Here is an 11,586-nt window from a genome sequence, read left to right as displayed (position 1 = left end):
TCAAATCATAAGCGCTTAATAAACTGGTGTACCCTTTTATCTGGACTTTCACTAATGAGAGTCGAAAAATATGGAGGCATTAGAAATTCTCCTAACCAGTTCATTATTTACTACAAAACTTGCATTTGAAGCAGCATGACAATATATTATCTTGTATTGAGTTAAAACTATATAAAGTCATAACCATTACAATTATAGTGAAAACCGCTGGCTGGGTTTAGTTCGCGGGTGATTAACCTCTATCCCCGGGTACGGCTTCCACTCAATTTGTACATAATTCTGGCTGCCCTTAGTCAAGGGTCGGTGTTGTAAAGACCAAAGTCTTGAAATCAGCTTGTCTAGTCAAGGTTTGCATCAAGAAGTTTCGGTTTGTCGGTGTTATAAAATTACATATTCTTGCAATCAGTTTGGCTGTTCAAGGCAAACATCAAGATATCGAAGGTCGTTGTTGTGCGCCGTTCTGACGATCAGCTTCGCTGCCCAATGTATGCATCGAGAAGTTAAAAGTAGATGTTGTCAAGTTCATCGATCTTACAATGAGCTTGGCTTCCTAAGGTATGCACCAAAAAGACAAAGGTCTGTGTTAAGAGTACATACTTCTAAAAATCAGGTTCGCCGCCAAGGGAATGCATTAAAACGATAAAGGTCGTTGTTGTGAATACATACTTCTGGCAATCAGCTTTGCTGCCTATAGCATACATCCAGACTTTAAAGGTCCGTGTTGTAACGTACATAAAACTGGCATGTAGTTTGACCGCCCAAGGAATGCATAAAGAAGTAAAAGGTCGGTGTTGTATTGTACATTATTCTATAAATCAGATTGTCTGACGTAAAAGTTAAAAAGGGCAGGTAGTAAAGGATTGCTGCTTAATCCCCCAATAGTCCGAACCAATGCCAATATGAAATCCACTGGTCATTTCGGTAAAGTAATGTAAATTGTATATAGCTGTTGAGTTCTGATTCCAATTATTTACTTCAACGAAACCTTCTATCCCATTAGGACGACTTGACCGCTATAACACATATCGATCATGTAATGCGTATTTTGTTAATGTCGATGACTTTTGCATGGGAATTATGTACGAATTTTTGCTTGACTCTTACTTTATATATTATATGACACACTTTTTTTGTTTTACTTATAGCACGTTACTTTGCTAAATATATATGGTCACCGACTATTTGTCCGTTAATGGCACGGGTGCTTAAAAAAGATACAGGGTTTTCGACAATGCGTGCATATGATACATGGTTATAGACAATGGCATGGCTGCTTGGACAATATATTAAGGGTTATCAACAATGTATCTGTAAATGGCATGAATGCGTACAACAGATATTTGGTTATCAACTATTTGTCAGGTAATTGCGCGGATAGAGATATATTATATATATTCTCAATAGATATAGAGCTACCGGGAATTTGCCCGATAATGGTTCGGATGCGTGCAATATATATAAAGCTATCTGGAATTAGCCCGAAAATAGCGCGGATGCGTGTAATAGATATAGAGCTACCGGGAATTTGCCCGATAATAGCGCGGATGCGTGCAATATATATAAAGCTACCGGGAATTTGCCCGATATTAGCGCGGATGCGTGCAATATATATATATATATATATATATATATATATATATATATATATATATTTAGAACAATCCAACCTTTGGGTAACTTTGATGCAACCTTTGGGAGACTCGTGTCGCCCATAGGATATATGTTGTGTCGCCCAAAAGTAATTGTGTTTTTTTTTATTAATTTATTTTTTAAAATAATAAAACAATTTTGCAAACGATTTTGAACGCTTTAAAAAGGTTCAGTCATTAAGCACTAATCAGCAGGAATACCATTTTAGGAAAAATCATGAATTTCAAAAAAGTGTGTATATTTTGAAAACAACCTTTGGGATACATTTATATTTTTGTTAATAATTTTCTTGTCATAGTTATATGTTTAAGATAAGAGTTCATAAATGTGAAAAACAAAACTTTTTTTAACAGAAAATTTAATTGTGTTCAACTTAAAAGATTTCAAAATTCCCTCAAAAAAATAGTTTCGAAATATGCGTAAATTCCGTGTTATTGTGTCGCCCAAAGGTTGATGTGAATGCAATACTTTACAAAATATAAGAAAGACCTGTACTTTTCGTTGCATTTGTTACTTTATTTAAAAGTTTATAGACACAAATGCCAAAAGTGCTTATCATAATAGTTTTATTTTAAAATGTTTTATTGAACAATTGCACCACCCTAACTATCCAGGGTAGCGGTCCTGACGCAACTACGTGAGAACAACGAATGGCAATTCTAGGTTCATATGCTAACTCTCAGATAAAACTAATAAGCTCAGAGTGAACCATTACAAGCCAAATACAGCAACTATATCTTAGTCATGGACCTATAGTGATTCATAACAGTTATTTGACATATTTTAGTATTGTGCCATCACAGATTTAAATGTTTTTCACTGCACATATCATTTTATCATGAAAACTTATAAGGTTGCCTACAAAATATATGACCTTTTATACAAAAGCTGTATATAAAATCTTTAATCGCTACTAATTGACCAGTCTGTATCTACAGAAACAAAAATCACAGGTAACAATTTCCTATATGGAATGCGTAAAGACTGCATGCTGCCGGTAACCATTCCAAAATGTGTGGAATAATCGTACTAGTCATTAAATAACAGTCTTTTTTATTTCCGTTGTCAACAAATTTTGCGGAATTCATTAAAAAAACAAGTGGGTTAGGTTATTTATTTTTTGATCTTATACCTTTTTTATTATGTTACAGGCTCAGTTAATATATGTTTATTTCTTTATAAAAAGAACGGTTTAGCAAACGAAAAACTGTTCATCGCGTAATGATGCGTTAATACTATTACCAGGCAGTTGAGCGGCATTAACTTTATAGTGAATGATTAGTTGACTGACTGTTTTCATGTAATCATATATGTGTTTCATTTATCGGCGAAAAGAACTGCAAAAATTATATGTACGTCAATAGCTTTGAATTAGGACAAACCATTACTATGGCTGACTGTTTTAATGTAATTGTATGTGTGTTTCTATTAACGGTAAAAAGAACTGCGAAATGGTTTATTACTGAAAAATTTATGTACGTAAATAGTTTTGAATCATATTATGGTGACAATCGTAATGTAAACCCATACATATGTATGACAAACATACTTTTTGAGTGATAAACTTTTTATTCTTGCATTATTATGCATTTATGGAAACTATTTATTGCTGATAATAGGATTGTAAACATGTATTTAGTAGCTTAGAACGCACTGAAAATGAATGACTGGTGGTCCGACAGTAATCAATTATTGTCTCATAATAAGGGAATTCTGTGTTTTACGCATCTTTTTTTCCATATCTAACTCGGTATCCTTCATAACAACTATTATTTTTCTCAGTTTCGGTAAATGGCGGTACTTCTTATGTGGGAGTGAGAGTGCATCTTTAAATGTGATTCCCTGTCAGTTACTCTTCTACTAAATTTGTAACACATAAAATGTCGCAAAATAGTTCTCTACTGTTTAATGTCCAAATTTAAGTATACTCAAATCTAATGTTTGTAAACATCCAACAGTTAACCGCTTGAACCCTGAACTGAGCGATGAAGAGACAGCACTAGTGTCCCGTCTGAGAATGTCCTGCCGTTGGAACTTAAACTGAGCAATTGCATAAAATAGTTTTGTTGTTAAAAACAGGTCAAATAAAATGTGATCCCAACAATCATAAGCAATCTTGCTGTACTGTGTTTATATGGTTACATTGTAAACGTGCTGTCTTTTAATGCCAGACCCTTTACCCATATCATGTAGTTTTTAGTCGCTGTAAAAAACTCATGGATATGTGTTCACCTTTATATTAGTGTAAGTAAGAGTGTACATTTTCCAGATTAGCATAAAAGTTGTGCCTTAGAAATATTTTTTTGAATGTAGACAATACAACGCGTTATCTCATGACTTTAATGTCGAGTATATGACGATATATGTTTATGCAAGCCGTGTTTTAAATGTATCTGGAATACACAGTGACTTAATTTATGTTAAAATTGAAATGTGACAAATACTTCAAACATCATGAAATGTCGATAAAATCTATAAAAAGAAAGCATTGGGTGTGACTGTTGGTCAAGGGTATTTTGTGCATTGTACACGAGAGTAACTCGAAAGTATGTGCTCCTGGTCATACTGATAAAGTGATACATTTTCACATTCAGATAAGTTAGAAAGCGTTTACTTTTAACTCAAAATGGCCCCTAAACGGTGGCAATATTAAGTTATCAGAAGACCATATTTCCTTGATTGGATATAGTTCCACTCCGGACGAGGATTCGAAGCAGGGTTTCGTGCGAAACAACAATGCCGCTCAACCGCCTGGTAAATGACTCATTTTTATAAAATTTTTTATAATAATTGCCCTTTTTAGCATTGTCGTCACTTTCAAATGTCGCAGCACAAACCTGGCACCCATATCGGAGAGCCAATGTCAAAGTTTGTAAACAGATACAATTTCAATACTTATCCTTTCGGCCAGCTCCTCAGTGTACGACCTTGCAATATATGCTGCAGCAGTCCTCAAATTCTTAGACTTGTTTTAATTTTTTGCGAAACTGATCAAACCATCATTTGCTAAAATAATATCTTTAACCAGTTTTAAAAGAGTAATCAAAGTAATGGTAAACATACTTTTTTCACTATGGTCCTTTTAACACTCGTTCGGCAAAACGTCAGAGACTTTCCCAGCAAACAAAAGACGTTGTACCGACGTTGTATAGACGTTGGACCCCGACGTTGGATTAACGTTGGACTTTGGTTGGATTTGAAAGTTTTTTAGACGTCTTTTTTCCGACGTCGTATAGACGTCGGGGTCCGACCATTTTCCAACCCTTTTCCAACGTGAATCCAACCTTTTCCCAACCTAAATCCAACCCTTTTCCAACGTGAATCCAACCTTTTCCCAACCAAAATTCAACCCTTTTCCAACGTGAATCCAACCTAAATCCAACCATTTAATAATTAAATTCTTATTTTGGAATTTTACTGCAACCTGAATCGGAGAACATCCAGTTTTTATGCAGGATGAATTATGCAACCTGGTAGACAATGACTCATAAAATAAAACAACTAGCTACGAAATCAATTTTATTATGCTTGCATGGTATTCGTTATTAAATTACACACATGATAAAACTTCTACAATTTTTAACATATCGTTTTGCAGACATTACGAAAATATTGCATACAGTAAATTCTCTCTAAACCAGACACTCTGGATATATGAATATTGTCATGTGCTATAGCTCCATGTGGACAGAAAACGTCTGTATGTGTGCAAGCCTGCAATAACGCAGCTATCACCTGCACTTACAGAAAATAGACATCGTTTGTTAAAAGTGTAGGGTTAGAGAGGTTTTACATAAAAAGATAAACAATGGATGTCAGTATGTAGATGATCACCTTTTCCAACAATTATTTGACAAATGTTTCATGTCAACTATTTGGCATAATTTCAACAAGGTAAGATCTAGATAAGATGCAAAGCATATATATATATAGTAACTCCACATCTGATGTGAACAAACGCTTAGGCACTCCTAGAAGAGTATGGATCAAAATGAATTCTAACATAACATAGGAATCCTAAACAAGAACAAAATTGGCTGCTTTTAACTCATTATCCCCTATACTATATTTAGATTTTGACGATATTTTTCTATTTTTAGCATACTTAATATAATCTCAAAGTATTGCCTAATATCAATGGTTTTAAAGACATGAGAAATAGAGCATTTTCTCCTGAGGGGCAAATACTCGATTTCTCATAATGTCTTTAAATGGCAGCCACAATAGATGCGCAATTATGCGTCTCTAGGAGATGAGTTAATGTACAATAAACATCAGTTCGACAAATGAAAACATTTATGTTAGTATCGAAAAGATAAATGCATGACCATTATTTGTTATCTGATTTTTAGTTTTGATGTTTTATTTAAACCAAAAAAATTAGACCCAACACCCTGGTGACTCAATTGCTAGCCACTCAATGCAATGCCTATATGCACCTGAACTCTGAACCATATCAATCAGATAATAAACAACCTTGAATCATTTATTGGTCCTTAAGTTACTTTCTTAATTCATTAAAGTATGGATATGAATGAAAACACAGTGCAATAGTTGAAATTTGAAAAAAAAACATTGAAGTCCCGGATCAAATCAATCAATTCTACACATTAATGCTGTTGCAAACAATGTCGTTCGCTTCAAATATTCACTTGTTTACAAATGCAACCAAGTTGCAAACAGTTTGATTCTCAAACAAGACATATTGTTTGAGTCATATCTTAGAATATCTACATCCAAATCATTTATTTGTTTTATATTTATACAATAGAAATGTGCAATGAAATAACCAGCATTATTGTACAAATGTATGTCTCTTCCATAAAAACGAAGTGTCATTTCGATCTAGTTATGGTGGACAAGTAACCATATAAATCGATTCGTGTAATTTGCATATGGACTAGTATGCCCAAGTTCACAAACTTATATTCAACAATCAGTTAAAATTGAATGGTTACACTATAGGCAAGACAAATATCAAAATAAAAAGGAAGTTTTTATCTTTGTTCACAAAAATGTTGTAAACAAAGACAACAAATTCCATTTAAACTTGATTAAAACCAGCAAATAAGCAGATATTTAAAATTGTTTGTGAAATATAGCCTAAACAGGGTACAATTCAAGAAAAGGAGATGTCATGCAAAACCAGCACTGTCACCCACTACAATTCAAAGTACATTATTTAACAACTGCAGTACCCTGTGCTTAGCTCAAAGATGCTATTTGATTGACCCTCTAAACAATATAAGCTTAAAATATATACATAGGACACAGGTGCCCCCATTTCCACTTTGTCAAATCATCATATTTTGCAAAACTAAGGACCATCGCAGCATAAATATTATGTGCCATTTGATGAAAATACACAGTGGCAGTAGTTCATACCCTTAATAATAAAGCCATGAAGTCTCACAGATATACATACAAATGTAAATCTATATCACCCCTTTTAGTTGTGGGGGCATACAAATTAGGGAGTATTTTTCTTGCGTCCGCCTCCACCCCGACGATCTGGGGCATACTTCAAACAAGTCTGGACTGCCAACATCACCTCATGCTCCGTCATGCCCTCTTTCACCTTTGTTTTCATAGCACTGGCTAAAAAAATAATTATAGGCGAGGGTTATAATTCATTATTTAAACAGCTTTTATGGATATTTAGCATGTTTGCTATGCAATCAGATAGGAACTTGTTCAGCCGACACATTTTAAATGAAGCATATGAACTTTGTCTCATCAGTTAGCATGGGTATCACTCAATATACTAGTCTATGTACTAAAGTGTAAACATTAAAGGCCCATATTAGTACAGAACAGAGATGCAGCGGTTGTTCTGGGTCCATAATTGAATGTTCAAAACAATACACAGCCAAAATCTAAAGTTAATATTCAAGTTATTTGTTTTCACAAGTTTGCAGTTACAGTCAGTGAGACAAACAGTTTGGATTACAGATCAGACACGGAGTTACTTGCTTTCTCACCTGCCTGAACCAAACTGTTTGCAAATGTCATCACAGCTAGATTTGCTCTTTGCATTCTAAATATTATTACAGCTGTTATTCTACAGTAATTAACTCTTTTGAAGAATGGTTTACATTAGCCTCTCTTTTAAATCTTTCGATGTAGGAAAAGTCTGTATCTATATATCAACAGGTATATCTATATAAATTGACCATCTATCATCTCATTTTATTGACCCTTCTCGTACTTAAACCATTTAAATACATCATTTACCAATAATTTGGATCCAGATGAGATGCTGATTTACTCAGTGACTCAATTGAATCAAATCTGTTTGACACATATTTTTTCTAAACCAATTTCTGACATTTTAATTTGAATTGAGAAATTTTAATTTAACTATAGAATGTATTATTAATCTTGTTTTGATAGTACTGAATCATACTGCATCGCTGGTTGTAGTTTCTCTTGGTAATGTTTTGTTCATTTAATAAAATGATGCTGTGAACTTATTTTCTATTTATATAAGTATTGCAACTTCTATTACTACCACCACACTATCACAAAATCTTACATATTTATGTTTATAATTTGAAATACTGTTTAACAGTATTTTATCAAATGAATAAAATCATATTTACCAATCACAATTCCACAAATAGCAGAGGATTTGAAGGAAAGTTTATTGTTGTTGCCCTTCATGTTAAACAGGGACATCAGCTCATTGGACATCAATCTGAAAACACATAATCCAACTAAGTTAAACGAAAGCCCATAATGAAATAAGCGCAGCTTGCATTTATTACCACGGTACAACAAACAAGACTTTAAATAGCAAGTTCATTTAATATTGTTAGAATCTTTTTATATACACAATTGTTTTGCTAACATATTATTTACTTTAATTTGAACAGTATTTAGCTTAGTTCATTAAATAGCATTACTAAATAAGAAATTCTGCTCGATAACTTACTTTTCCAGGATGTTCTTCACGTTGTCACTCACGTTAACACCTCCGATGGCCGAGAGAGCCTGCACCTGGAACAACATTTAAAAATATCAACATTTGCTAAATCAATGTAGATATTGATAAATAAAATATTCATGATCAATCAGTTGCATTTAAGGGCAACATATAAAAATTATTACTCTCATCCAATAAATTAATTGCCACTTGCTGGTGTATAAAATACACTAATATAAGTTGCAGACAACGCGAAAACTTTTCCTTCTTCACAGGACATTGCGACAGGTAAACACTGAAAGTTTACCTGTCGCACCAAATTTTTACCTGTCGCAATGTTACAAACAGTATTCAGTAACATAAGCCTAAACCTTGATTTAATAAACCTCTTTTTTAAATAAGTTTTGTAATTCCCCATTATAACAGGTTTAGATCCTTTTGGTTAGATTTGTCCTACAGTACTATAATAAATTACAAAAAAAAGCCAAACATAATGTAAACAAAATCTTATAAATGTCATAATTTTTTTCTTCCCTTGCCTCCCCAATAAAAACTCATATCTGGTTCGTCTACCCATGAAACAGCTAGATCTTACTCTTAATTCATCTTTAAATTAAAGATACAATAGGGTTATAAAATGTTACGAATTGTACTACAAGTCAAACTCAGGCACAACATTTATGCAAAAACGAAAGTAGAGTTCTTGTTATTGGCAATGTTAAACAGAGCGGAAAGAAAGTCAGCTCGGTTTATTAATCATCATATTTAAATTAACACGATTGCCGGGAACCACTACATAACGGAATTTTGTAATTTCCGAACATTTCCGTAAAATAAAAGTATTAGAGTACCAGCTGAAATCGGAACCTTACGCGTTTTATCGGCTTTTACGGAAACATGTTGAAACGGGGTTTACAAATAGTGAAACACGGATTAACACGCTGAATAATCATGATATAAAAATAACTCTGAACATTTATTTAGAAACTGAAAGTAAATTTTCCGAAAATTAAACGGTGCTGACTTTAATTTTTCACCGGACATTGTGACCGACCAACACAAAATTTCGTCGGTCAAAATTGAAATATACCGGACATGTCCGACTGTCCGACGGACATTCGCATTGTCTGATACAAGACACATTTTTATTTTCTGAATTCTCATTAAGGGCAAAACAAAACAGACGGGGGTTATATCAGGGCTCCTGGTAAAAGGAGTGAATCTCTGTAATATATTATCAGTTTAACTAATGTATAAAGCAATGTTTTGTCTCAATTGTATGTCATTTATCTAAAAAGCCGCAGTTAAGTGTATCTTAATTTGTATTCACCATTTTGTGTCTTTCATCTGGTATTTTAATCCTCTCCACCAGTCCCATGTAATCCTCCATTGTAGCGGCCTGGGAGCGATCCTCATCGGCACCATCTCATCGACCTTTCTTTCTCGTTTGAGGGACAGGATGTCGTTCCTCATGTCCACCAAAAGGAACAGAACACGTCTCTGAAATCCTACCAAAAAATGTTTGTTTTTTAAAACAAAAAAACAAAAACTTTTTCCCCATCATGTCCTCAATCAAAGAACCCAAGATTAATTAAAAATGTGTTATATAAGATATATTTTACTTTTGTTTGTTTATGTTGGGTTTTACGTCACTTCGACAGTATTGCAGTCATTGCTCGATGTCCGGCTAAACCAAGTGGAGGAAGACCCCAGAAACCCGTCTGAGTTGCACAGACAGACAACTGGGTAGAACCACTGACCTATCGCAAGCCAGCCGGAAGGCTTCCTCACATAAAAAAATCTCACCCCTTGCGAGGCTCGAAGCCACAGCGGTGAGGGACCAAGGGATTTCAAGTCGGAGACTCAAACCTCTCGGCCACATTTACTTGCAACAATCCTAATATCTCCTAAACAATACAATTCATAGATGGAAATTACTATTCACAGTGATCATGCAAATAAGGTTTCTTATTCGCACAGATGCCACGATATGAAAATTCTGACCACGAGATGGCACAATTCAGACCCCATATTTAAAAAAATCATTTTTTTTTTATTTGAATACACATAATTTATTTACATCTCTATTATTGCAACCTATTTTTTCTAAAACAATGAGTAAATGCGTTAATTTTCAACACTTTAATGAGTTTTCATAAGTTGGCGTAAATTTGAACAGAAAACTTATGCAAAATAAGGTAAATAACTGACCAGCGCCCTTTCAGAATAATTTCACACCTGCCTCAGATTATGTGATTTTAAGTAGGTTATAAAACACACGCATAACTACGTAAATTATCCAATAATTATAAAACAGCGTTTTTTGCGTGATCGCAATCAAGCACTTGAGAGAATAGATTATTATTATGTTATTCACACATAGTCAACTTATTGACAGCTTAGCTTTAAACTTATCGATGATATGTAAATAATGCAAATGTGACCATTGATTTTATACTTTATGTTTGCTTTGACAAATGTTATACAATATTATATAGCTTGAAAGACACTAGTCATATGCCGTGTGTTCTACATCCTTCAATTCACAAATTTAAAGAGATGTAACACGTGATCAAACGCCGCACTGTCAACAATGCAATTGACCATGATGTATACAAGCATTGCATTTATATATACTGATATTTGCTTGCTGCAAGTGTCATTTATAAATATAGCTAAGCAGAACATGTATCTTCAAAATACCACCTTTTTAGTTAAAACTTTATTACGGTGCATGTTATTTATAAATCTTCATCCAAAATGTCATGTTTGCATGCAAATCTTTACATTCAATATATAAAGAATTAAAAGACAGTTGGTAAGAATTGTCTCATCTCTTGGTCCGAATTGTCCCGACACCATGTTACATGAGGTTGAACAACTGACAACCCATTTTGTTAATAAATATCAAGTTGACATATATCATGCCGACTGTATATATTGTTTATGCAATTCGTCCAAGATATTTTGACCAGTAATCACAATAATATTATAGTGTTGGGGGCTAAAAA

Source organism: Mya arenaria, chromosome 12 (assembly GCF_026914265.1).
Source record: "Mya arenaria isolate MELC-2E11 chromosome 12, ASM2691426v1".
NCBI classification, from domain to species: Eukaryota; Metazoa; Mollusca; class Bivalvia; order Myida; family Myidae; genus Mya; species Mya arenaria.
The sequence above is the reverse complement of the archived record's forward strand: the minus strand, read 5'-3'. Positions refer to the sequence as shown.